The sequence below is a fragment of the Cervus canadensis genome, chromosome 33, assembly GCF_019320065.1.
Source record: "Cervus canadensis isolate Bull #8, Minnesota chromosome 33, ASM1932006v1, whole genome shotgun sequence".
Lineage (NCBI taxonomy): Eukaryota > Metazoa > Chordata > Mammalia > Artiodactyla > Cervidae > Cervus > Cervus canadensis.
The window spans coordinates 30,756,475-30,784,286 of NC_057418.1; the positions used below are offsets into that span (position 1 = coordinate 30,756,475).

Consider the following 27,812-nt stretch of genomic DNA (forward strand, 5'->3'; position numbering starts at 1 on the left):
CCACTGCGGCCCCAGCCGGCACCTGGGCCGCTTGTTCGAACGGCCCTGCTCATCTCCTTGCCTCGCTCTGGAAGGAGGCTCAGCAGCAGGGCTGAGGAGAGCGTGGCCGCATCTCAGAGGGAAACAGGACATTTCTCGCGAGACAGACCTCAGCAGGATTTCCCTGCATCTCAGTGCCCTGCGGCTCTCCTACTTGGACCTGTGTCTGTACCTTCAGGCAGCGCATCTTGGGACCCCCATCCCGGCCTGGAGACTATGTTTGGTTTCCTGCTGTCCCTTCTGGGTGTCCCATGAAAAATGGCAATGCTCCATGTGGCTCTGTAGGGAGTAAAATGTTCACACCCATAAATGAGCCCATTACTATTTATGGGCTTCCCAGGTGGCTCAGTGGTAAAGAATCTGCCTGCCACTGTGGGAAATGTGGGTTCAGTCCCTGGGTTGGGAAGATCCCCTGGAGAAGGAAATGGCAGCCTGGGATTTCCCAGTATTCTTGCCTGGGAAATCCCTTGGACAGAGGAGACTGGTGGGCTACAGTCACAAAAGAGTCGGACACGACTGAACAACAAGTATTTCTGTAATTGTTGGGCTCCAAAGGGTCAAAGAAGCTGTGATAACCTGGCTCTCAGTTGCCACCTGTTTCTGCTCCATCCCCTTTCTTCAGCAGGAAATGGTCACCTGTAACCCAGCCTCGCTGGGAGAGATGGATGAGGCGTTCCCACCCGGCCCAGCTTGGAGGCGGGAGGCTTTTCAGTGGGTGATGACATCTGATTCAGAAACAAGGCAGCTTGCTTTCAGGAGTCCAGATGGGTGTTGAGTGGTGACATTTAGGATGATCTTGTTTTTGATTGAAAACAGAGCATCTTCACTGGGAAAGAACAGAAAATGGGAGATGAGAGTCCACTTTGTTTATAGTCACCTCCCCTAATGCCTCTGGTTCAGTGAAAGACGGAACAACCTCATCTCATCTCAAAGGGATCTTGGTCTCAAAGAGGAACTCAGATACTCTTGGAAACAAGGAGTTTTCACCCAAGGAGAATATGATGAACTAAATGGGAAGCCCCCCACTTACTGCCTTCCTGCAGATAAAGTGGGAAATTGAATGTAATAATGAATATAAAAATTCTTCTAACGTTTTAAAGAGTGATGCCTTGCAAACAAGTAAGAGTCAGAATCGGACAGGGTTGCCAGGACAAATTTCTCTCTCTTCATCTAAAAACTGCTCCCAAATATGATCTATAAGGTTAAAACTAAAACAAGAAGAGTTAAAATAATATGCAAATATGAAGAGGAGACCAGATCATCATTTATATCCACTGGGTATTTAGACAATCTGCTTAAGTCATCATGGATTACTAGGTGCCATTCTGAGAATTCCCGGGGCATGGGGTTGAGGCTGCTAGAATAGAGTGCTTGGTCTTGATGAAGGGGAAGGATTCAAAGCATTTGTGCTGCAAATATTCATGCATGGCTTTCTCTGCTGACTCCAGGATGAGAACAAGGCCAAGATGAGCAAGTGTAGAAGCCCCTGTCTTCTAGAATAGGAGAGGAAGGTACACACAGGTGTCTACAGCTCCAGGCTGCACACAGTCAGTGTCAGGAGGGTGTTATAAACAAAGTTGGGTGGCAGTCAGGAGGAAGGGAATCCAATCTTTTGTAGTAAAAAGGGAATGTTCCATGGAGGTACACTGGTTGCTGGAAGGGAGGTGGGATTTCAAAAAACCAAGGAGCAAGAGGATTCCAGGCAGAGGGCAGGCAGGAGTGAAGACCAGGACATGGCCACATGGGGTGGGAGTGGGAGGGGTGTTGGGGAGCAAGGCCAGCCACTCAGTCTGCAGACCGGCTGGGGAAGTGGTCCTTGGAGACCCATCCAGTCCTGCCCACCACCCCCTCCTGTCTCTTTGTCGCTATTATTTTTGGCTTCCTGGCACCACATTCTTCAAGTTCCTTGGAATATGGCTCCCAGGCCTCTCTTTCTTCCCACTCACATTGTTGTCCAGTCTGGCCAGGGTGGCATTCTAGCGTCTTAGAATTTCTCTGCAAGTCCTCCACTGGCCTCCTTCCCCGTGTCAATTCAAGGGACCCGCAGCTCCTCTCCTTTCTGGGCTGTACCCTGAGTCCCACTGCCTCTCAAGCCAGGCCCCTTCTGGAAACCAAAACCCCATGGCGTGACCGTCTGGTCACAATCACCTGCTTTCTTGCTCCACCACCCCTGGATTTCTACACCACGGAGACCCTTACCTCTGGCCGTGGGCCCACCCCCTTTGGAGTCCCCCCTGTGTCATCTCTCACCCAGTCTGTGAGACCTCTGCTGGCCCAGGTCCGGCCACTCTCAGCTCACGTGTCTCTTGATTCTCTCACCCCCTCATTCTCTGTCCCACCCAGGCTGCTGAGCGGAGCAGAGAACCCTCCCTTTGGTCTTACTAGGTAGGTAGAATAGGAAAAAGGAGTCCAGAATGGCCAAGTCATGGCACCATAGGTGTCAGGAGAGCTTGTTACTTCCTCGGTTCTGTCTTGTCACAACAAAAATTTGAAGTGATGGACAGAGCAGAGTTACAGTCCTCCGATGGACCAGTGTTACAGCTCAGTTTTATTGAGAAAGTAAAGGAAAATAGTTTCCTGCATAGCTCAGTTGGTAAGAATCTGCCTGCAATACAGGAGACACAAGTTCGATCCCTGGGTTGGGAAGATCCCCTGGAGAAGGAAATGGCAACGTACTCCAGTGTTCTTGCCTGGAGAATCCCATGGACAGAGGAGCCTGGCAGGCTATAGTCCATGGGGTCACAAAGAGTCGGACACGACTAGGCAACTAAACCACCACCACCAAAGGAAAATACATCCTTGAGACGTGAGGGCATGCCGACCCAAAAGACTCGAAGAGAAGAGAGGCCCCCGGCCCATTTTGGCTCCTCTTTTTATATGTCTTTTCTCCTCACCCTGGGCCTGCCCTATGTAAATTGGGCTAGCCAGGAGTGCTGTTTCTTCTACCTGAGGTCCTAACTCCAATACTCGGACCTTCCTTTGTTCTATTTTCGCGGGCTTCTCCCTTCCTTGTCTTTTAGCCATCACCCTTCTGGACTCCTGTTTCCTATTCTAACTACCTAACAGCGTGATCAGGGCTCCTGCCCAGGGGCTGGAGTCCTAGCAGACTGGCCTTTCATCAGGTTCCCTTTAGCTCTTCCTCCGTCCCCTGGGCGGCTCTTCCAAACTCCTTCTGTCTCCACACTCTGGCTGGCACTTTCCCCTGACCCTTCCTCTCTCACTATCCTGCTCGATCGATCCCTGAAAAAAACAAAATTAATCCGTTAGGCAACAACTCTCAGATTCCTCCACCTAGGAGGACCCCAGCCCCCATAAACCTATTCATTCCACATTTGTTTATAGTAATCAGTCTTGACAGATCAGGTATATCCTGCTGAAAATAGGACCATTTCCCTGAGTACAACATTTTTACAAAGCTGTCTGATTGAGGTTAGATTCTCTGTGAGGAGTCTCAGTTGAGGTCATTTGTTCCCCAGGGCACTCCCCGTAGGGAAGAGAGTTCTAGGCTAACACTCTCTTTCTAATCTCTCTCAGTCAAGACCAGACTAAATGCTTGAGGCAGAGACCTCGTCTTGCAAGGAGGGGAGAAGCGAGAGGACACCGCACTTGGAATGAGAAGAGGACGACTCTAGGCATACTAGGTGTGCAAGGGTCAACACGTTACCCTCTGACTCAGTTATCTACACTCTATAGTACAGATGCATAGACAGTTATCTATACTGTCCAAAGCAGAGCCTGAGGCAAGGATTTTGTGTCTATAGTCTCTGTGGAAGGTTGTCCCAGGGAACACAAGAGGGAGTGAGGAATTCAGACGGAAGCGAGGAAGTCAAAAGAGGGTGACCAGGGAGTACAGGGGCCCAGGACAGTGGGAACCCTCTGAGGGATGCAAGTAACTCACCTCAGAACTGTCCTCCTTGGGGATAAAAGTGGTGTCACCTCCCACCCCTCATAGGCAAGGGTCACTCTCAGAGTGGCAACCTCCGGCTCTTCTGGGCCTGCTCTGTGTCCAGATACGGTGTGGCTCAAGGTGAGAACACTGCTTGCAGGTGACCTCAGGGTGGCCCCGGAGTTGCCTGACAGATTCTGTTCTAACGGAGTAAAAGCCTGCCCCACAAAGTAGCTATGCCAAGTCAGAGAGATAATGTGTGTGAAACTCCGTGTAAACTGGGAAAGTGAAGTGAAAGTGTTAGTTGCTCAGTCATGTCTGACTCTCTGTGACCCCGTGGACTATAGCCCGTCAGGCTCCTCTGTCCATGGGAATCTCCAGGCAAGAATACTGGAGTGGGTTGCCATTTTCTTCTCCAGGGGATCATCCCAACGCAGGGATCGAACCTGTGTCTCTTGCATTGCAGGCAGATTTTTTACCATCTGAGCCACCAGGGAAGCCTAAACAGCCACCAAAAGTTAGTTGTTTCTTGAAGACATCATTCTAAGCAATGGACCGATCACAGACGGACAAACACTACATGATTCCACATAAGTGAGGTGCCCAAAGGAAGCAAATTCCTAGAGACAGAAAGTGGAGGGGTGGGTGCTAGGGGCTGGAAGAAGGGGAGTGGGGAGCTATTGTCTAGTGGGGACTGAGTTTGAGTTTAGGAAGATGAAAAAGCTCTGGAGATGTGGTGATGGCTGCATATCACTGTGAAAGTCCTTAATGCTACTGAAATGTATACTCAAAAATCAACAAGGTAAATTTCATGTAACGTCTATTTTAGGAAAATAAAACAATCAGTGCTTACACTCCTGAGGCAGTAGGTGTGCTTCTCAGCTCGCTCAACGGTGTGTGGCCCGTGCTGAGCACCAAGCTCATAGCATTGATGACAAGGAAAGGAGACAGATTTCCTCTGTCACCCAGGGGGGCATGGCCCTGGCGCTGTCCCCAGGGCCAGCGCAGAGACAGGAGGTTAATCAACAATATAGCTCAGAGTCGGTATTTTCAGTTGAGTGTGGTCTCCTCTGGAGCAGACCCACTCGACCTCAGCAAAACCATGCAGAGGTCACAGAGGAAGCCTCTGGGGCTTGGGAGGCCCTGCAGTCTGTGTTTCAAGAACTCAGCTCTGCCATTTTTTATATGAAAGCAGCTGGAAACCATAGTAAATAAATGAGCATGGCTGTGTGCCAATTGTACTTTATTTACAGATACTAAAAATTAAATCTCATGTAATTTATGTGTGTCATAAAAATTCTTTTTTCTTAAACCATTAAAAAATGTGAAAAATCACTCTTAATTTGTAGGAAAACAAGAAGTGGTGGCCAGCTTTGGTGGCAGCTGTCCCACGCTACTCCTGACCTAGAGAATTTAGGGAATCCCTCTTCTGCAATTGCCTTCAGGGTGACAGCCCATCTTCTCGGGATCCTGACCTCGCTGTTTCCTGGAGACTGAACTTTGCAAAAGGACCAGCAGACATCCGGACTCAAACCTGAGGGATGAGACTGGTGTAAAGCTGAGAAATGTCATTTTTCAAAAATCATAAGGTGATACTATTAGTAGAAAATGAAGGAGAAATAATCTATCGTAGAAATACTCTTGGTTGTAAATATGATTTCAATTCTATTCTCAGAGACTTTTATTCAGCCATACCAAACTGTATTCTCTGAATCCAGAGGGACTTATTAGAGTTTTTCAGGAACTAGGAATGAAATATTCATGAATAAGAATTCTTGTTAGGGTTTAGAAGGATAAAGCTCTCACATATGGCTCTTGGGTACAGCATGAATAAACTCTAATTGCTAACAAATTTAAAAAACAGAACATTCTTAATATTGGATTGATTAGTACTTGCAAGCTTTGTACCATCACCATACTCATGTAAGAACATAAGCCTTGTCCCTAGTTGTGGGATAAATATTTCAGGATATTACTAATGCAAATGTCATGATCACACTGATGTACTGATATAGGCTTTTCATCAAAGCATCCCCTTTAGAGTGACTTGCTCTTAGTCAAACACAGAAAGCTAACAATATCCCTTAGAACACAAGTAAAATAACGGCACAATGAACCACCATTAAAAATCCTTCGGTATCCTTACAGCTTGAATACGCATGAATATTCATGGGAAATCCAAGTGAGCTCCCAAGCCTTCCTACCTTCCTTTTTCCAAGGAGAGAGGAGATAGATGTGGCCAAGAGACCGAGGGGTCCTTTCCCTCCTGTGTCTGACTGAGTCAGGGACTCACTACCCCAGTGAGGGCACGACAGCTCAGACTGCATTTTTGGAGGGCTTACCCCCTGCCCCCCAATCTTGCCTTTTATCTCTGCAGACCACAAATAAGGGTGTTTATGGTTGAGTGTCAGGTTTGAAGGGTCTTCTGTTAGACACGTGAAGCAGGGAGATCAATGTTAGTCTCACTTGCGTGGAGCATGTCCATCAGCTGGGTGATCCTGCTCCGTCCTCCCTATCCAGCTGTGTTCTCTGGGCCCGACCTTGGGGAAGCAGGTACAGAGCCCTCTCTGCACCCACCTGCCGGTGTTAATCATCACTCTTAGACCACGGCTGCTCACTTTGATGTTTTCTCACAGAATGTATTCCTCACTTTCATTTTCCTTATTTGTCTTAAAATCTGACGAACTGAGAAGAGAGAGGATGATGCTAGAGATGGCCAAGCATCACTGAGGATACAGACGTTAGAGTCCCTGGGTCCTTGTGTGTCTCCTCCCTGCGCTCGTGTGTGACTCTCTGCAATCCCATCGACTGTAGCTTGCCAGGCCCCTCTGTCCATGGAATTTTCCAGGCAAAAGTACTGGAGTGGCTTGCCATTTCCTTCTCCAGGGGATCTTCCTGACCCGGGGATCGAACCTGGGTCTCCCACATTGCAGGCAGACGCATTACCCTCTGAGCCACCAGGAAAGCCAGAAGACAGCACAAAGGGGAACAAAACAAAATTATAATGCTGGGCGAGTGGCCCAGGAGATGGGGTGACCTGGTACCCTCTCTCTGAGTGACCGGGGGTGCTCGTTAAAGCTGGTCTGTTTGGTGACGGCAGTATCAGGGAGGACAAGGCCGGACACTGGGGTCTTAGGAGTTGAGCGGTGTTTGTTAGATGCTGGAGAACAAACTGCAGGTTAAAGTTATCTCAGGAGGTGTCCCCAAAGAGATGCCAGCTCCCACCTTGGTCCGCAGCCTGGGACAAGACCAGGGGAAGACTCCTGTTCTCAGAGAAAGGCCTTCTTCCGGCCCGAGTGACTCTTGGACTGGTTCCTGGTCCACAGGGAGATCACGCCAAGAGGAAGCATTGAGAAAGTTGATAGTCACTGGGGAGAAGAGTTTCACGTCTGGGTTGAATCCGATCATGAAGACATTGGACTTGTACTTTGCGTGACTTTGTGGTCCACTTCATTTTTCCAGTCGTTTCCTTTTGTCATATTTTGCAAAAGAAACAGTCTGCGATGGATCGTTAATAAAAGCAAGAAGATAATGTCCGTGGCGATGGATGGTTGGGAAGCACTGCTCCGAGGCTCTGTGAACTTAGGTCATCCCTGCTTCTTGTCTTCTCTCCCTCCGGGGAGCCGTTCTTCTCTGCGAAGTCCTGCTGTGGCGGCCTGTTGTGCGTACGTGCTACCCTGGGCACAGGGGAGCGGGCATCCGTGTGTGACCTCACCAACAGAAAGTGCTTGGGCTTCTGCCCAGGAGGCTGAGTGGCGGCCTCACGCAGGGCTGGCCAGGCTACTGCTGTTGACACTGGCCGCGTCCCCATCGCCTGGAGCCTGGGCTGGGCCGCCTGTCGCCTCTGCCCGCCTCAGGGTTGCTCTCTCATCCCCTGCTGGGCAGAGTCAGGACCCGGCTGCCTGCCGGGGGGCAGGTGGAAGGGGCTCCTCCCTCCAGAGGCCTGGACCTCTGCAGTCCACAGACGCTCCGCGTCATCGGACCCGCTGAAACGGCAAAGGCCTGCTTGGCCCACTGTCTTTGCTGCCCGGCGTCCGCACAGGCCCCTCCCCCATTTCTAAGGACCGCCCCCACCTACCTCCCTCTCCCTCACAAAGCACCTCCGTTACCGCATCAGCTCCGATTCCGGGATGTCCGGAGGTTGCCTTTTCTGACTTTTTTTTTTTTTTTCCGACTATGCTGGGTCTTTGTTGCTGCTCGGGCTTCTCACTGTGGTGGCTTCACCTGTTGCAGAGCACGGGCCCTAGAGCGTGTGGGCTCAGTAGCTGTGACTCCCAGGGTCTAGAACACAGACTCAGTAGTTGTGGGGCACTGGCTTAGTGCTCCTCGGCACGTGGGATCTTCCCGGACCAGGGATCGAACCCATGTCTCCTACATCGGCAGGCAGATTCTCTACCACTGAGCCATCAGGGAAGCCCCTCCCATTTTCTTGCCCTGAAATCCTGTTCCGGGTTTAGAGGGAAGCAACAAAATAGGAAACTCTAAACATAAAGTCACGTGGTCGCAAATATTCATCATTTCAGTAATTAGCCTCTGAAAAATTAAGATATTTTTCATGCAATTTACATTCCGTTGAGCTTCAATCTGCACATCTCAATGGTGCATCTTATGGTGTGGTTTTCACACGATCTACATGTGAAAAGTGGAGGATAATAAAAAGTTATATAATGACCAGCAGCGTGAGTTTTTTTCTTCAATTCCATGATTTTTCATAAGAAGCTATAGGACAAACTTTCTCACTGTTTCTAGAAACTTAGGCAACTTTAAGTTTGGGTATGTGTGGGACTCATGTTTTAAACAGAAGGGGGAAGAGTTGATTTTGTGCTGCAAATTTTTCACATCTCTTAGAGCAATGTTCTTTGGTTAAAAAGATTCATTTCATTGAAGCCAAGTTGATTTACAACAATGTGCTCATTTCTGCTGTACCCCAGTGATTCAGTTATACATATATATTCTTTTTCCTATTCTTTCCCACTGTGGTTTATTACAGGATATTGAATATTCCCTGCACTATTTAATGGGACTTTGCTGTTTACTCATTCTACATTTAATAGTTTGCATCTGCTAATCCCAAACTCCCAATCCATCCTTCCCCTACCCCCACCCCTTGGCAATCACAAGTTTCTGTGTCTGTAAGTCTGTTTCTGTTTCACAGATAAGTTCATTTGTGTCATATTTTAGATTCCACATGTAAGTGATGTCATATGGTATTTATCTTTCTCTTTCCGACTTACTTCACTTAGTATGATAATCTCTAGGTCCATTCATGTTGCTGCAAATGGCATTATTTCATTCTTTTATGGCTGAGTAGTATTCCATCGTATATATACACCACATCTTCTTCATCTGTTGATGGACATTTAGATTGTTTCCTTGTCTTGGCTATTGTGAATAGTGCTGCTATGAACATAGGGGTGAATCTATCTTTTTGAATTACACTTTTGTCTGGGTATATTCCCAGGAGTGAGATTTAGAGCAATGCTCTTTTCTGGAGTTTGTGTGACTTCAGAAGTAAGACCAATTGGCCGCTCTTATGAGACTTTGCCTAAAGAATGACACCAACCTTGTGAGAAGTAGAAACTAATACTACAAGCTTGAATGGATATCTACTATTTGCCAGGCACTTTTCTCAGATTTAGTGAGATGTCTGTCTCAATTAATGCAGACTTATGAAAGTGTTAGTCGCTCAGTGGTGTCCGACTCTTTGAGACCCTATGGACTGTACCAGGCTCCTCTGCCCATGGAATTCTCCAGGCCCAGAATACTGGAGTGGGTGGCCATTTCGTTCTCCATGGGATCTTCCTGACCCAAGGATCGAACCCAGGTCTCCCGCATTGTAGGCAAATTCTTAACTGTCTGAGCCATCAGGGAAGCCCAATGCAGTCTTATAAGGACATACTGTTATGATCCTTATTTTTCTGACCTACATCCTCACGCCGGTTGATGGCAGCTGTGACTACCAGGACCCAGGCTGTGGCAGTCTAACCCCAGACATTTTCCTCATCTTACTTCCGTATCAGAATTTTTTCCATGGTGACCAAAGATGGCTTCCAGCATGAGCTCTGAAACGGAAGTGGAGAGATCTATATCATGTAGATGACACGAGGCATCACTGGGGAGAAATTAAGACTTCCTGCCAGCTCGACATCTTTTGCAGAGATAAGCAGGGCAGAGTTTCGCTGTTAGGAAAACAAAATCTTGCTGTTCTGGCTTCTCAGTTTTGTCCCCTGTCTTCCTCCCCCAGCGCAGCAGCTAATAGCGCTATTAAGCTCTACAGAAGAAACAGACCTGGGGCCTCTCCAGGGTTCTCATCTCAGGTTTTCAAGGAAGGTTCTGTAGGATGCTAAGCTGCCTCTGCCCACCCAGCAGACCACAAGAACCCCGGGGAGTGGAGGATTAGGGTGGCCTCTAGGGAGTGTCTGCAAATTCCTGCTTCGTGAGCCACCAGATCCATTTCCAAGGGAACCACCACAAAGTGTCAATAAGAATGGCCCACCATGCAGGAAAACCTGATGTTCCTGGGCAAAACGCGGCAAGTTGCAGGGTACAGACTGAAAATGTAAGACAGCTGGGGCTGGAAGCACGAAGGGCTAAAGCGTCTTCAGGGGAATCACAGATAAATTAGTCAATGTCACATGAGGCTAAAGGACATGACCAAACACTCAAGCAATGAGCGAAGAAGGCTGGAATTAGTTTGAGGAAGATAAGAATGAACAGTAGGTGGGATTATGAATAAAACATGAATTGTGTCATGGTTACAGGAATCGAAATCTTCTTCCATCAAGGAGCTTAATGTTTCAAAATAAAATTTAAGCTCTTTATGTACCCTGTTTCCCTCCCCCCTTTTGAAGCCCCTTCCTTTCCCAGAATGAGCCAGGGCCGACCCACCCACCCTTTCAGCCCCCAGAGAGGACCCCTCTCTGACAGTTCTTGTCTCTCCGTAACTGTTGAATGAATGAAGGAAGGAAGCTTTCACAGGAAAAACTGACAATGAATAAGTGATTTGTCCTCTTTCGCCTTCTGTGTGCCAGGCTCAGATTCTGCTTTTGGAAATTCCTTCAGGGCAGCCAAGATGTCCACGTTGAATCTATTCCACTCGCATCGATCACGGTCTTTCAGTTAACATTTTGTCATGCGTGCTGTATAACATCATTTACCTTTGTGTATTTTGTGTAAAAATGATATCACATTCTATGTAGTTTTTGTATAAAAATGATATCATATTCTATGTTGTTTTCTGTAGATTGCTTTCCCCCCTCCCCCACTCAACATTGTGTTGAGAAATTCCCCTATGCTCTTCTGTGTGGTGTAGTCCATTTATTTTGACTGCAGAAAGAACACAGTTTATTTATTCTCTTGCAAGTGAATTGTTTTCAGGTGTCTTTTTTTATTAACCAGAAATGCTGCTATTTAGAAGTTTTACTATATATGTCTTTCAGTACACTTGTGTGAGAATTTCTCTCCGGCACATACCCGGAAGCAAGCTTGCTGAGGCAGATTGACGACACCATAGCGGAGTGTTTTCTGAAGTGTGATGGGTTAGATCGCATGAACCAGCTCTCACTTCCCCACACGTGAGTCCACCTGATCCATTCACTGGTCCAGAGGATCTGGCGGATCCTCCCTGCACATCTCAATGTTCACCAGTCGAGAGGAATGAGAAACAGTATGCTGTGGTAGATCTAATTTGCATTTACCAGAGTCTGAAAGGGTTTAACATCTTTCTATGGTGATTAGCCATTTATGACTTGAATAGTGTCCTCTCCTCCCCGCAAATTCATGTCCACTCCAAATAAATAAATAAATAAGAAAAACAAACAAAAAAAAATCATGTCCACTCAGAATCTCAGACTGTAACCTTATTTGGAAACAGAGTCTTTGCAACTTATGCAATTAAGTTATGATGGGGTCATGTTAGATGAGAGAAAGCCTTGAATCCAATGTGTGTGCTAGTAAGGGTGCCACGTGAAATCAAAAGTGGAAATTGGAGATGCATCTACATGCTGAAGAACGCTAAAGATGGCCAGCAACCACCAGGAGACAAGGAAGACTTCCTCTCTTGAGCCTGTGGAGGAAGCACGGCCCTGCTGGCACCTTGAATTTTTTCCACTGGAATTTTTAAAAAAAATTCTCTCTGACAAGACCATACTGCCTTAATTACCAATAGCTTTAGATAAGTCTCGATATCCATTAGCGAACTTTCCTCACCTGATTTATTTCTTTAGGAGTGATGTAGCAAATGCTGCCAATGTCTTCCTTGAATTCCTTTATTTGGCCCCTTTCACCATTAGTTTCTCAGGAACATTTCCTAATAATCCATTTTCCCATGAACCTCTCTCTCACGGTCTTTTGGGGAACTACTTTAACATTTTGATGTTACACATACATTATTAGAATACATTTTACATAAAATCCTATGGAGATTGTGTTTGGAATTGTATGGAAAACATAGATCAGTTTAGGTAGAGAATTATGACTTTATGATATGAAATGTTTTTTACATGTGAATATGAAATATTTTTCTATTTGTAAGTCATTTTGAGCGAATTTCAACAAAAGTTTCGTTTTCTGAGTAATTGTCTTGCACATATTTTATCAGATTCATTTCTGTGGTTTTCATGGCTCTTGTAAATGGTGACGATTTTGTTTTGTTTTCATTGTGCTTCCTAGCTGCTCCTAGTGTGTGGAAATATAGTTGATTTTATGCTTGGTCCTATGTCCTTGGTATGCTTGGTCATTTTTGGTTGAGCTCTGGACATTGTATATGAGAAATACATATCATGATCTCTTTGTCAGCCTAGTGATTCCTTTTTTATTTTTGTAGATTAATTTTGACTGGAGTATAATTGCTTTACAAGGCTGTGTTCCTTTCTACTGTACATCAAGCTGAACCAGTTACACACACACACATAACCCCTCTTTTTTTGGATTTCCTTCCCATTTAGGTCTCCATAGAGCACTGAGTAAGGTTTCCTGAGGTGTGCACTAGGTTCTCGTTAGTGATCTATTTTATACATAATATCAACAGTGTTAATATGCCTATTCCAGTCTCCCAGTTCATCCCACCCAATTCCCTCCTTGATGTCCAAATATTTGTTCTCTATGAGTCTCTATTTCTGTTTTGCAAATAAGATTTCTATACCATTTCTCTAGATTCCACAGATATGTGTTTAATATATGTTATTTTTCTCTTTCTGACTTACTTCTAGTGATTCTTCCTTAGAAGTGAAGTGACAGACACTCAGCCGTGTCCAACTCTTTGTGACCCCATGGACTGTAGCCCACCAGGCTCCTCTGTCTATGGGATTCTCCAGGCAAGAATATTGAAGGGGGTTGCCATTTCCTTCTCCACTTCCTTAGAAGAATATTTTTAAATGCAAAGAATAAAATGCATGAGATTACAAAGAAACCAGTTGTATTGAACTATTGCTCAAAAGATCTGGGCGTCCACAGATCCTAGTTTAAGAACAGTGCAGAAGTTCTGGGTGATGTTATTGTCCACCAGAGAAGGTTCACTGCAAACTTTGGTGAAGTAGATGGAGTGGAGTTTGAGAACTTCAGCCCAGTCATGAGCTGAGCTGCTTTGAGACTCAACTGCAGTTTTGGAAGACTTTTTCTATTTCAGGTTTGCACTCCCCTGCCGGGGGTGCACCCCTCCACGGGTCCCAATAGGAGCTTAGTTTATTCTCTGCTGACTTCGAACAAAGAGAAAATCTCAAGCATCCCATGTCTTAGGGTATAATATATCTGGCAGAAGCAGCTATCTTTCTACAAATAATAGGCTCCGACAGATTGTAGATCTCAAGACACTTAATCACAGGGTTCTGACATTTAAGAACTCAGGAGTTTGGAGTTTTGTTGGCTTTCAAAGATAAGCAGAACATAATAAGCCAAATAAATTATTCTTCAGTTTTCTGCTGAAAATGCTATAAATAACATTTTACAAGTTCTGTCTCATCTTTTTATGAGGAACATTAATTCTTCCTCTGGCATAATATTTTTGTGAAGGAAAGGACATTTCTAAATATATTTATTAATTACTGAATAACAAGACAAATGAAAGGTTGGGGTCAGTTGTCTCCCATATTTTCTTTCAATGATCCAAAAAATTGCATGTTTTTAATGTACAGTTCTGAACTTTTAGTTAATTTATATCAGGCTTTGGCAACAGAAAGGGTTATATAATTGTGCAGCTTTTTTCTACCACATAGAGATCTGAGTTTTGAAAAAATAATCTCACTATTTAAATTTAGGAAGTAATGAAATGCTTGGTTAAGAAGGAAATTTTTTAAGATTTCATTTTTTTAGCGTTGTTTCAGGTTCACAACAAAATTGAGAGAAAGATGCAGAGACTCCATATATGCCCCCAGCCCCATATATGTACAGCCCCCTCTGTTATCAACAGTCTCCGCCAGAGGCTATATTGGGTACCACTGATGGACCTACACTGACACATCGTAATCACTCAGTCCGTGGTCTACAAGGCAGTTCAGTACGTGCTATGGATTTGAATGCATAGTGATATATATCCATCACTATAGTGTCTATCATACAGAGTAGTTTCATTGCTCTAGAAATCCTTTGTGCTCTAACTAGTCCTCTCTCCCCCAAACCCCTGGCAACCACCAGAGTTTTTTTTTTTAACAATCTCTATAGTTTTTCCTTTTCCAGAATGCTATTTATTAATAGTTGAAACCGTACAGTATGTAGCCAGTTCAGATTGACTTCTTTCATTTAGTAATTTGTATTTGAAGTTTCTTTTTGTGGCTTGACAGCTCATTTCTTTTCAACCCAAAATAATATTCTATCATCTGTATGTACCATGGCTTATCTATTCACTCACCTGTTAAGACACCTTGTTGCTTCCAAGTTTTGGCAATTTTAAATAAATCTGCTGTAAACACTCAAGCACAGGTTTTTGTGTGGACCTAAGTTTTCAACAGGCTTCCTTGGTTTCTCAGTGGTAAAGAATCCACCTCCCAGGACAGGAGATCCAGGTTCAACCCCTGAGTCGGGAAGATCCCTGGAGAAGGAAATGGCAGCCCGCTCTGGTATTCTTGCCTGGAGAATTCCATGGACAGAGGAGCCTGGCAGCCTACAGTCCACCGGGTCACAAAGGATCAGACTTGACTGAGCGACTAAACAACAACAACGTTTTCAGCGCCTCTGGGTAAACACCAAGGGGGACTGAGGGGTCGTATGGTATATTTAGGATGTTTAGTTTTGTAGGAAACTTTACAAAACTGCCCAACTGTCTTCCACAGAGACGGTAACATTTTGCCTTCCCACCAGCATGAATGAGCCTTCCTGTTGTTCCGCATCCTCACCAGTAGCTGGCGCTGTCAGACTTCTGGATTCTGGCCATTCTACTAGCTGCGCAGTGGTCGGCCATGGTCATTTTAGATCAAACCTGTCCGTCCTAAAGGAGATCAGTCCTGAATATTCATTGGAAGGGCTGATGCTGAAGCTGAAACTGCAATCGTTTGGCCACCCGATGTGAAGAACTGACTCATTGGAAAAGACCCTGATGCTGGGAAAGATTGAAGGCGGGAGAAGGGGATGACAGAGGATGAGATGGTTGGATGGCATCACTGACTGGATGGACATGGGTTTGAGCGAGCTCCGGGAGTTGGTGATGGACAGGGAGGCCTGGTGTGCTGCAGTTCATGGGTCGCAGAGTCAGACACAACTGAGAGACTGAACTAAAGTGTTCTTTGTATATTTTGAATGACAGTTATCAGATGTGTCTTTTGCAAATGTTTTTTCCCAGCCTGTGGCCTGTCTTCTCATTCTCCTGACATTGTCTTTCACAGAGCAGAAGTTTTTAAATTTTGATGGAGTTCAGTTTACCAAAATTTTTTTGACTGCACCATCAGCTTTTGGGGACCTAGTTCCCCAGCCAGGGATCAAACATGGGCCCCTGTCAGTGAAACTGAATCCTAACCACTGGAATGCCAGGGAATTCCTTATCAACTATTTTCTTCACGGATCATGCAAGAAGAATTTTTCCCTTTTGATTCTTTTAAACAAATTTTCTCTTATTAATAAAGAATACAACAATAAATATATTACAGTATTCTTGATATTATATTATTTCAATAACTTGAGAGCCACTAGAAGAAAAAGACAATTCTGCATAGTATATAGATTTAAAGTTGTTATAATTCTCCACCTTATCTGTTCAAATCAGTTCAAACATTTATGGAGCATCTTCTACATGCCCTGTACTATGCTAAGCATCAGCTTGTGGTCCTGGCTTAAAGAATCTATGTTCTGTACCAGGCTTGAGTATAAGCAGTGGAGGACTGTTCCATAGGCTGAGTATACCAACAAGCCAGGGATCAAAACCAAAGCAAAACAAAGCGTTTTTTGAACATGATATATTTGTTTTCCATAAACTTGTGTAGCATTTTGCATTCAGAAAAATCTAGAAGTGATTTTTATTTTTATTTTTTTTAGAAGTGATTTTTAATTTCAGCACGCATGTAAGCTTGGAATGTTATAGTTTAGTTTAGTGTTCTTATTTTGAAGTTCATCGAGGGCAGCTGGTGGGCATCATGGACTTTTCAGTGCTGGGCACCACTACAGGTCTCAGTGTAGTTTAAGCTCTGACTTTGCTCTTCTTGGTTGAGATCAGCTTAGAAGATGGGGGCGGGATACTGCATTCGCCCTGCCTGCTCCTCCTCCCCAGCACACCCTCAAGAATTCTTTGGGCTGTGGACAAGAAATTAAAGGAGGATGGGGACAAATCTGATGCGGAGAGTATGGGGATTTCAAAGTTACCCTTCTTCCAAGAGGTTGGACAGGGCAGGAAGGGTCACACAGAAGTTCTTCCGTGAGACGCTGTTGAGGCTGATCAAGGAGGTGACAAGACCACACGGCGGCAGTGTTGCACAGCAAACGTTACTGGGCGGCACTTGGACAGGTTGCCCATGAGACGGTCCCTCTCGACAGGAGACCATCCGGGGACAGGGGGCACTGGACCGCCACCTGATGGAGGAAGAGGACGGGGAACTCCGGGGCAGAGGGGGCTTACGTGTCCAGGTGACGTCACTCAGCAGCAGGGTAGGTTGGAGTGCGCCCAAGGGCGGCTGGGCTCTAGGGTGGTTAACTGAATGTATCAACCTGACCACCGGGTGCTCAGATTTTTGGCTAAACCTGACTCTGGGTGTTTCAGGATGAGATTAACATTTTAACTGATAGACTGAGTGAAGCAAATCCGCCCCCCCGCCCTCAACATGGATAGGCCTCGTCCAGCCCACTGGAGACTTGAACAGAAGAGGCTGAGTGAGGGAGAATGGGCCTCCTTTGCCTGCCTGCCTCCAGGTGGCGACCTCGCTTTGGACTTGGACTGGAACTGGAACCTACACTGTCAACTCTCCTGAATATCCAGTTGCCAACTGCAAATCTAAGGATGTCTCAGCCTCCAAATCACATGAGCCAACTCCTTAAAACTAACCATTTATACATACATATATATGTGTGTGTGTGTCTATATCCATATCCTCTGCATTTATCTATCTCTCCTATTAATTCTGTTTCTCTGGAGAATCTAGAAGGGTCTTTTATCACCACAGGTCTTGTCTTCTCCATGGCTCGTGGATATGTTATGTCTCTGTGGGTTATTTCTGATTTGATGATATGTCAACTTATGTGGCTCTGAACATTCTGGAATGAGTCTTCTGGTGAACATATGTGTGCACTTGCGTTTGGTGTTTACTGGAGAGTGGGATGGCTGAGTCATGAGTGTGTCCGTGTCCCTCTTTAGGAGATAGGACCTGGGTTTTCTGGAGCAGTTTTAACTGTTTGCCCCGACAGCCGTGGATGAGGGTTCCTATTGTTCTACACCCTCACCTGCAGTTGGTGTTGTCAGGGTTTATTTTAGTGATGCTGGTGCATGTGTAGTGGTATCTCATTGTGGTTTTATTTTGCATTTTCCTAATAAGTAAAAGGGCTTCCCAGGTGGCACTAGTGGTAAAGAGCCTTCCAAACATTGCCAAAGTAAGAGATGTAGAGATGTGAGTTCGATCCCTGGATCGGGAAGATCCTCTGGAGAAGGGTGTGGCAACCGGCTCCAGTATTCTTGCCTGGAGAATCCCATGGACAGAGGAGCCTGGCGGGCTACGGTCCCTGGGGTCGCAAGGGCTTGGGCATGACTGGAGAGACAGCACAGCTCGGCGGGTGTGTTGCTGTTTCATTGGGTATGTAAAGTGGGTGGGCTCCAAATGGCTAAAAATACATTTATTTAGACTATCCGTGGAACAACTGAATGTATGAGAACCTGAGGTTGAGCAACAGTGGGCTCTGAGCTAACAGTCCTAGCCTGAAGAAGAAAACGACGTGGGGACCATTTTAGGCAATGCACTGGAGCCTTCTCTGGCCCATTTATGTAACAACTCTGGAGGGAAAAGAGGAGAGTCCCTCATTAGTGAAAGTCTTGGTAGCTAATGATGCTTCCCCTGATTCTTGAGTCCTCTCTGTTACGGGATGGCAATGAGCTGGGGGGATATTACATTTCATGTGAACTCTCGGTCACCCCAGTTTGTCCATCCCACACCAGCGTGGAAAGCGGGGGCAAGGGCTCAGGTAACCATAGCAACGGTAACAAAAATAGCTGCATCCTCTCCGTCACCGTCTATGCCCTTATTTTCCCCTGGCAGAGTTCCATGCAGTTGTACGTGCTCTCCTTGGCTGGCAGCCACTTCAGGGCATCTACTGCTGCTACTGTGTTTGCTTAATAATGCTTATCTTGTTTTAATCATTGAAATATATTAAATGTTTATTACAGAGGATCTGGGAAGTAGGAAAATACAGAGGACTAATAGTGATCAATGCGAGAGATAACTCTTAACATTTTTATATACTTCCTCTTAGTAGTTTTTTAAGCTTTTTATTTTGTATTGGGATATAGCCAATTAACAGTGTTGTGATAATTTCAGGTGAGCATTGAAGGAACTCCACCATACATATACATGGATCCATTCTCCCCCAAACTCCCCTCTCATCCAGGCTACCACATAATATTGAACAGAGTTCCATGTGCTATAAAGTAATTCCTTGTTGGCTGTCCATTTTAAATACGACAGAGTGTACATGTGCATCCCAAACTCTCTAACTATAGCTTCTTCTCATCTTTCCTCTTACTACTTTTAAAGGGGTATTTATAAATTACTGTTTTGTATTCAGTTTTTTGTACCTTACATCAAACCATATGATTTTCCTGTGTCAAGAAATATGCTTTAGAAACATAATTCTTTTTGGCCAAGCTATGTGGCACGAGGGATGCTAGTTCCGATACATGTTACAACATGGATGAACCTTGAAGACATCATGCTAAGTGAAATAAGCCAGACAGAAAAGGATTCCACGTAAGTGAGGTACTTAGGGTAACGAGATTCATGGGACAGAAAGTCAAATGTTATTTGCTAGAGGTTGGGGAGAGGGACCAATAAGGGGTTGTTGTTTAATGGACATGGTTTCAGTTTTACAAGATAAAAAAGTTCTGGAGATGGATGGTGGTGATGGCTGTATAACACTGCAAGTGTACTCAGAACCACCGAACTGTACACTTAAGCATGATCCAGATGGTCCCATTTTGTTACGTTTATTTTCCACCAAGAATACACGTGCATGCAATAGTCACACGGCAGCAGGGACAGAGCCTGATGCTAGAACCTAGCAGAAGAGTGAAAGACTTTAATTTTTTTATATTTAGGAGTTTACAAATTTCTTGATGTTTTCTTTAATGGTTCCATAGTTTTAAAAATTTATTTTATGTTTGGCCATGCCACGCAGCATGTGGGATCTTACATCCCTGACCAGAGGTCAAACTCACACCGCCTGCATTTGAAGCTGAGTCTTAACCACTGGACTACCAGGGAATTCCCTCCAAGTTTTTATTTTATATTGCAGTATTGATGATTGATTTACAATGTTGTGCTAGTTTCAAGTATATAGCAAAGTGGTTTAGTTATACATATATACATATTTTTCTTTTTCAAATTATTTTCCTATATAGGTTATTACAGAGTATTGAGTAGAGTTCCCTGTGCTATAATCAACAGCAGGTCCTTGTTGATTACTACTACTATACATTATACTTAGTACTACTATATATTATATTATATATATATGTTATCTGTTATATTACACTACTGCTTATCTGTTTGGGGCTTCCCTAGTAGCTCAGATGGTATTGCATCCGCCTGCAATGCAGGAGACCTGGGTTTGATCCCTGGGTCAGGAAAAATCCCCTGGAGAAGGGAATAGTAACCCACTCCAGTATTCTTGCCTGGAGAAGTCTATGGACAGAAGAGCCTGGAAGGCTACAGTCCATGGGGTTGCAGAGTTGGACATGACTGAGTGACTAACACACACGTGTATCTGTTATATTATGTATATATTATCCATTATATTGCACCACTGTATATCTGTGTTATATATAGTGGTGTGTATACAGTTGAGATGATTGGATGGCATTACTGACTCAATGGGCATGAGTCTGAGCAAACCCCAGGACATGGTGATAGACAGGGAAGCCTGGTGTGCTGCCGTCCGTGGGGGATCACAAAGAGTTGGACACAACTTAGTGACTGAACAATAACAAAAATACATTAATCCCCACCTTCTAATTTACCACTCCCCACCCCCACCTTTCCCCTTTGGTAATCATAAGCTGCTTTCTAAATCTGTGAGTGTCTTTCATTTTGTAAATAAATTCATTTGTGTCAATTTTTAGCTTCCACATAAGCAGTATCATATGTTATTTGTCTCTCGGTCTGACTTCACTTAGTGTGATAATCTCTAGGTCCATCCATGTTGCTGCAAATGGCATTCTTTCTTTCTTTTTTATGGCTGTGTAACATTCCACTGCATATATGACCCAGATCTTCTTTACCCACCCTCTGCAGAGGGGCACTGAGGTGGCGTCCACGTCTTGGCTGTGGTTGCAGAGCAGCAGAGGTGGAGCTCGATGCTAGAACCGAGTAGAAAAGTAATCGATTTTTTTTTTAAAGAGTCCAGGTTGACTGCCAGGTCCACCAGGGCAGGAATGGTACCTACCTTGATGATATTACATGCTCTGCATGGAGAATGGGGCTGACATCGAGGAGGTACTAAAAGCTTATTGTAGGGATACAGCTCAGTTGGAAACTCTGAGCACAAGCAGGGGTCAGAGGGAGCCCTCTGGGCCAGACATCAATCAACTCACCTGGTTACTCTCACCAACCAGCCCCTACACTTGCACGGGCTCTGCAAACCAGGTCTTCTCTTGTGGCTCAGCTAGTAAAGAATCTGCCTGCAATGCAGGAGACCTGGGTTGCGAAGATCCTCTGGAGAAGGGAAGGGCTACCCACTCCAGTATTCTGGCCTGGAGAATTCCATGGACTGTCTAGTCCACGGGGTCACAAAGAGTCAGACACGACTGAGCGACTTGAATGTTGCCAAGGTCTGATTTGCAGTGGCTCCTCCCAGGTTCTGCCAGCTGGGGGCGCCACAGGGAAGGTTGAAGGAGGGCAGCTCCTTCCTGCTTGCTTCCTATGGGCTAGTGCCTGCTTCTGTGCTGAGAAGCCAGAGCTGGTGTATTGAAATCAGGAATATGCAGATTATGACCCGCTGAATGGGGGGGCGGGGAGGGCACAAGGCCCCCCACCCCCACGGGAGTGGCAGGGAGCTCCCTCCATAACCGAGCTCCACTTTGGGGAAGTGAAAACCACCCGGGGTCATTTTGATTGAAGGTGCAGTTTCAATAGACCCACACAAAGGAAGTGGAGTCATAAGATGTATTATTACTGACAGATCCCAGAAGTGAGGGGGCCCCGTGAGCCGAGAGGAAGGCCAGCCCCCATCCCAGGTCACTGGGGAGCAAACTGCCACTGCGTATTAGATGGTTGGGGCTGGCTTTTCACAGGCTTAACTCTTAAGTGGTCTTTTTTTTTTCAAGTGGACATTTTTACAAGGCGCCCCTGGAAGAATAAAGCAGGAACTGGTTTCAGGCATCTTTAACTCTTATCTCCAGGCTCTGGGTGTGAGCAGGGTTATCAGACAGTAAAATGCCTAAGTGGCAGCTCAGAAAAACAGAGTTGTTTTCCTTAAAGACTGTTTTTCTCAAGAGTTGTTTTTCCCATCACAGCTTGTGATCCCGTGACCGTCAGCCCCACCGGCATCACTGAGCCCACTTTAGAGACTCTGGCACCTCAGAGACCTGGATTCCGGGGTCTTGGGGGCCTCCTCCAGGCTCACAGACTTAGTAACACTAGCCTCATCTCTTCTCTTTGCTCCCCAGTCTCAGGGTACATCTCCTCCAGTTCCTGTGAAAAGTGTCATGCGTCCTTAAAGGTGGTTTTATAGCTTCCTTTTGTCTTTCAGTTCCTAGTTTACAACTTTATATGTAAAGACAGCTTCCCTGATAGCTCAACTGGTAAAGAATCCGCCTGCAGGGCAGGAGACCCCTGTTTGATTCCTGGGTTGGGAAGATCTGCTGGAGAAGGGCTAGGCCACCCACTCCAGGGTTCTTGGGCTTCAGGATTGGCCTTCACTCCAGGATTCTTGTAGCTCAGCTGGTAAAGAAACTGCCCGCAGTGTGGGAGACCTGGGTTTGATCCCTGGGTTGGGAAGATCCCCTGGAGAAGGGAAAGGCTACCCACTCCAGTATTCTTGCTGGAGAAATCCATGGACTGCATAGACCATGGGGTCGCAAAGAGTCAGACACGACTGAGCGACGTTCACTCTCACACTTTCCACTTCCATAATTTTATTTGTTGATTTTTGGCTGTGCGGGGCCTTCCTTGCCGCACGGGCTTCTCTCTGGTTGGGTGTGCAGGCTTCTCGTCGCGGTGGCCTCTCTGGTCGCGGGATGTGCGCTCCAGGGCTCGCACGCCTCAGTGCTTGGGGCTCTTGAGCTCTCAAGCACAGGCTCAGTAACGCCTGGGTTTAGTTGCCCCCACGGCATGTGGGATCCTCCCGGACCAGGGATCGAACCCGTGTCTCCTGCATCGGCAAGCGGACTCTTTACCACCCAGCTATCATCAGGGAAGCCCCTGTAAATGACAGTTAGGAAATTCTTTCTGCTCACATAGCTGATGTGGGCCCTGTCTCCTGCCCAGGCGCTGAATGAGGAGTTTTGCAGGAGGAGGGGGTGTGTGAGGGTTCCCTGGTGGGGAAGGCCCAGCCATCCTTGTCTTTAACCTTTTGTTGAGCTTGCAGGTGGCTATTCCCACCCTCGGGGGCTTCCTACAGCTTCCGTTAGGAGACGATACAGCCAGCCGACTCTCCCTCAGGGCCACACTCAAATACCAGACAGGGGGTGGAAAAGACGGGCGTGGCCAGGAACACGGCCGGGGACACCGGGGACAGCAAGGAACCGAAGGGCCCGGGTCGGGGGAGGCAGACGCAGGCAGCCCACTGCTGCCCCGGGAGAGGTGGGCTCCGTGGGGCCCAGTCTTCTCAGGTTTTAAGAGAAGCCGCAAATCTGGATTTTTCATGTGATAGAACCCCGCCTCCCCCATTTCAAAACCTTGGTAAGTAATTAGAAAACTCTTTGTGAACCAGACACAGAGTGACCAGGAGCTGTCATCCGCCAGTGTGTGGTGTCTGCCCCGGACAGTCCACCCCCAGAAGGCCCTGACCCTGCGTGGCCCCAGCGGACCTGGGGTATTCGCCTTGGTCTTTTTCTGAGAGCTTCAGTGTCAAGCTCATGAGGTTCCACGGGTGCCTTTACTTCCTTTCCCAGGAGGCCGACCGACCTGGAAAAATCCCAGAGGCGTCCCTCCCTGCCCAGGATTCTGCTAGCAGGGCCTGCAGATGGGGACCCTGCGGGGACCCTGGCTCCTTTCGGTATTTCTGACTCTTCATGGATGCAACGAGAGACCCAGTTTTAACCTGGCCAGAGCTACCTTGCTGGGCTTGGGAAATCAGGGCAGCATCTCCTTGAAGCAAGGGTGGCAGCTTCAGGAAGTGGGGTGACAGTTAATCTGATTAGTACCTAAGGAAATGTTTACTTGAAAACCAAAGAAAGGGCAAAGTAGCCTGTTTTCATTTGTAGAGTTTTGGAGGAGAAGATGAGACCAGGATATCCAGGGCTTGGGAGGCCTGCCTGACATGCAGCGAGTCCTGCTCAGGACGGCTTGGGGAGAGTCCCCCTGCTCAGGAGGTCTTGAGGAGGCTCCTGCAGGTGGGGTGGGGGGAGGAGGGGGTGGGTGGGGCCAGAGGAGGAGGAGCCAGGGGGTGACAGTGAGGTGCATGGAGGCCAATGGCTCCCCGTTTTTGCTCTCAGGTCACCCATTCACCCCCTCACCCCGTGACCTCTTCACCCGGTGCCCCACATCCACCCACACTTATCCTTTGTTAGCAGACAGCAGTTGTTTCTACAATTTTTGCTTCTACACGGAAACTCACAAGCGGTCCCTAATTTTTCTCATGATAAAGGAAAAAATAAGATCGTCTCTATGGATGAAAGAGTCAACACAGGCATTAACCAGGCACAGGTTCCTCATGCTCATCAAACATGCTGGAGGTTGCGGCACAGTCTCCGGTGACAGTGAACTGTGGGCCAAGCGTGTGTAAACGTCCCTCAGCTCCGGGGATCTTATCATAACTCAGACCACAGGGCTCACTGATGAGGGGAAGACCCCTAATACACATGGGGACTATTAATTTTTTGGCCATGCCGTGCAGCACGCGGGATCCTGGTTCCCTAAGCGGGGATTGAATCTGTGCCCCTGCAGTAGAAGCACTGAGTCTTCGCCGCTGGACCTCCTGGGAAGGCCCTGGGGACACTTTTTGTTTTGCACAAAATAAAGATAATAATCAACATGGGACTTGAGGACACACAGCCGAGCTTGGCCTTAAAAGGACAGTCGCTCAGTCGTGTCTGACTCTTTGTGACCACATGGACGGTAGCCTGCCAGGCTCCTCTGTCCATGGAATTCTCCAGGCCAGAATACTGGAGTGGGTAGCCTTTCCCTTCTCCAGGGGATCTTCCCAACCCAGGGATTGAACCCAGGTCTCCTGCATTGCAGGCAGATTCTTTACCAGCTGAGTCACGAGGGGACTCTAGGAGCAAAGTAAGGGTACTTTGAGCTTCCCAGAGGCTCCACCACTGCAGTGTCAGCTTGGAGTTCACTTGTGAGCTCAAGGGAGGCCAAATTCACTTCCTGCTACACTTGGAGGCGAGCACTGCCCACCCACCCTCCGGGCAGGACTGTGCTGGGTCCTCGCCCGGGTGCCTAGTAGTGCAGGCTGCTGTTTCCAGGCAGGCCAGTGGCCAGGAGGTCTTGCTCTCTGGTGTGTTTCTGTCTGAACTGCCCCCTGGGCGACAGTCTCTCTGCAGGGACAGAGTTAATTATAACACCAGTAGACTTTAACATACAAATTTTCTTTTGCAATAAGCCTTTTTCCCCAAACAATAAGCCCATAAAAAGTGAGCTGTTCGGCTTGGACGTGGGGCAGCCCTGAGCCCCACTCACCCACCAGCCCATCACCACCAGCACCAATGCCGCGGTTGCCTCGAGTCCTCCGGGACGCCTCGTTCTCCCGGATCGCACGTCCAACATGGCAGAAAACCCTCCTCCCTCTCCTCCGAGATCTCGCCTTCCGTCTCATCTCCCCGCTCAGCCACCTGCTCCAGGCCCCCGTCGCCTCAGACTTGGATCCGTGCAGGGGACTTAGCGGGTCTCTCTGCTTCTTCCCTTGCCCACCTGCCGAAGTGCCTTGGCAGGTGATAACCGAGCCACTTCGTCTTACTGCTCAAAGCTGACAGTGGTTCCCATCCTGCCCAGAGTAAAGCTGCAGATCCCAGAGCTGCTCACAGGACCCGCCCTGCCGCGCCTTTAGTTCTCTGACTCACCTCCTACCACTCCGCCGCTCGCTCTGCTCCAGCCACGCTGATCTCCTGGACGTTAACACCGACGCACCTCAGGGCCTTTGCACCTGCTGCGCCCTGGCCAGGGACGCTCCTCACGGCTCTCTGACTCCTCTCTCTGCTCTGGAGCACAGGCCGCTGCTGCTTGCTGGGTGAGGTCTTCCCAGGCCATCCTGTGCTGAGAACGGCCTTTTCCCTCGGTGAACCCACGCCCCCTCCCACTTTGTTTTCTCCACATCGCCATGAACATCCACGTCTGCTGTGTCTGCCCTCCTCCCGCCACCAGCATAGACTCCACAGGGACAAGGACTTGTGTGTTTCCTTCTGAAGCATCTTCTCACAGAGCACAAGTTGAAAAATCACCAGGTCTGAGGTCCGTGTACGGCTCGTTTCTCTATTATCTGGCCACAGCAGACTATGAACACGAATGCTTATTTCGAACAACTGACCTATGTGGGCAAAAGTAAGTCAGCGTGCCCCACGGTGGGAGGGTAACACGCACCCCACATTCTCACGTCAGCAGAAAACCACCAGCTTCCGGTCTCTCGAGGTGTCTACGTCCTTCCACATCAAGGCGGGGAACTTGACACCTACCCCTTTCAAAGATGCTTTCTTAAAGGAAATTTCATATGTAGACAAACGCTGAGAAAACTCTGGATTCCCGTGAAGTCCTGGCTCAGCTTCGACTGTTGTCAACGTCCTGTGGTCTGTTCTCCTTCACCCCTACACTGTGCATGGTGGTGTTTGTAGCAATGCTGCGGAAGTGCTTTAAGGCTGGGTTCAGGGACCCCATCCCCCCATCACCGGGGGGAAGTAGCTGCTCTACGTGTGAAGGCAGATCACATGCATCTTTTGCCATGTCTGGTCCCATGTCATCAGACACAGCCCAGACTCAGCACACACACAGCCTCTCTGGCTAATTGGTGAGAAATGACGAGAGTCTGGGTGGCCAGCCCACCAGAACGTGTTCTGATCGATGTCTCCAGGGGGGACAACACCGATGTGACTCCTACTGTGCCATCGGATGTGGCTTTCTGAGCATCAGAAGGAGAGCTTTCCATTTGTGAAATGTATTGGACAGCGGTCAGAAATGCACCAGCTATTGGACTTCCCTGGGTGACACTCTGTGCTTCCAATGTAGGGGGCGCAGGAAAAGAAACGCACCGACTCTTCATCTGATTGAAAACTGTGGGGGGAAAAGAGGTTATCATGAACTTGAAAAACCTTTTTGACAAGAAGTGAGACTTGGAGGCAGTATGTTACAGCTCTATGACACACCCCACTGCTTGGCCAAAGAATTGATGCTTTTGGACTCTGGTATTGGCTCTTGAGAGTCCCTTGGATTGCAAGGAGATCCATCCTAAAGGAAATCAATCCTGAATATTCACTGGAAGGACTGATGCTGTAGCTGAAACTCCAATACTTTGGTCACCTGATGTGAAGAACTGACTCATTTGAAAAGACCCTGATGCTAGGAAAGGTTGAAGGCAGGAGGAGAAGGAGACGACAGAGGATTAGATGGTTGGATGGCATCACTGACGCAGTGGACATGAGTTTGGGTAAACTCCGGGAGTTGGTGATGGACAGGGAGGCCTGATGTGCTGCAGTCCATGGGGTCGCAGAGTCTGACACGACTGAGTGACTGAACTGAACTGAACTGCATGGTCTGATGCCAAAGAGCCTGGTTGCACTGATCTGGAAAGGGGGCGCTCAGCTCCTCAGCTCCCCCTCCCCCAGGTCTCACTGGAACATCTACAAACTCTGTCTCATTGGGCATCAGAACCCAAGTGTGACCTCCTCTGACGCCATGTCTCTTTCCTCGTACAGCTTACCTGAAAGGAAAGTCACCACAGGCCTCCAGGTCTACTGGTGACTGGCTGGCAACTTTGCTACACGGGTATCGTCAGGCACTTATGTCTGATCACTGATCGTTCTAGATTGGTTTCAATTGGCCCCCAAGATGCCTTTGCCAAATGGTCAACAACCATAGTCTTCCTACCTCCTTATTTTTAGGTCCTGGTTTGTGTG

General features: G+C 47.3%; 2 long non-coding RNA genes across 2 annotated transcripts; both read right to left on the reverse strand.

Annotated features, from left to right (window-relative positions):
* Positions 1-557: 557 nt before the first annotated feature.
* On the reverse strand, positions 558-26,366 carry LOC122434212. The gene is made up of 2 exons (XR_006267298.1): positions 25,770-26,366; positions 558-865 (listed from the first exon to the last, which is right to left on the reverse strand). It is a non-coding gene; the product is annotated as an uncharacterized LOC122434212 (long non-coding RNA).
* On the reverse strand, positions 2,927-8,126 carry LOC122434213. Its single transcript, XR_006267299.1, has 2 exons — positions 8,026-8,126; positions 2,927-3,279 (listed from the first exon to the last, which is right to left on the reverse strand). It is a non-coding gene; the product is annotated as an uncharacterized LOC122434213 (long non-coding RNA).
* Positions 26,367-27,812: the final 1,446 nt, after the last annotated feature.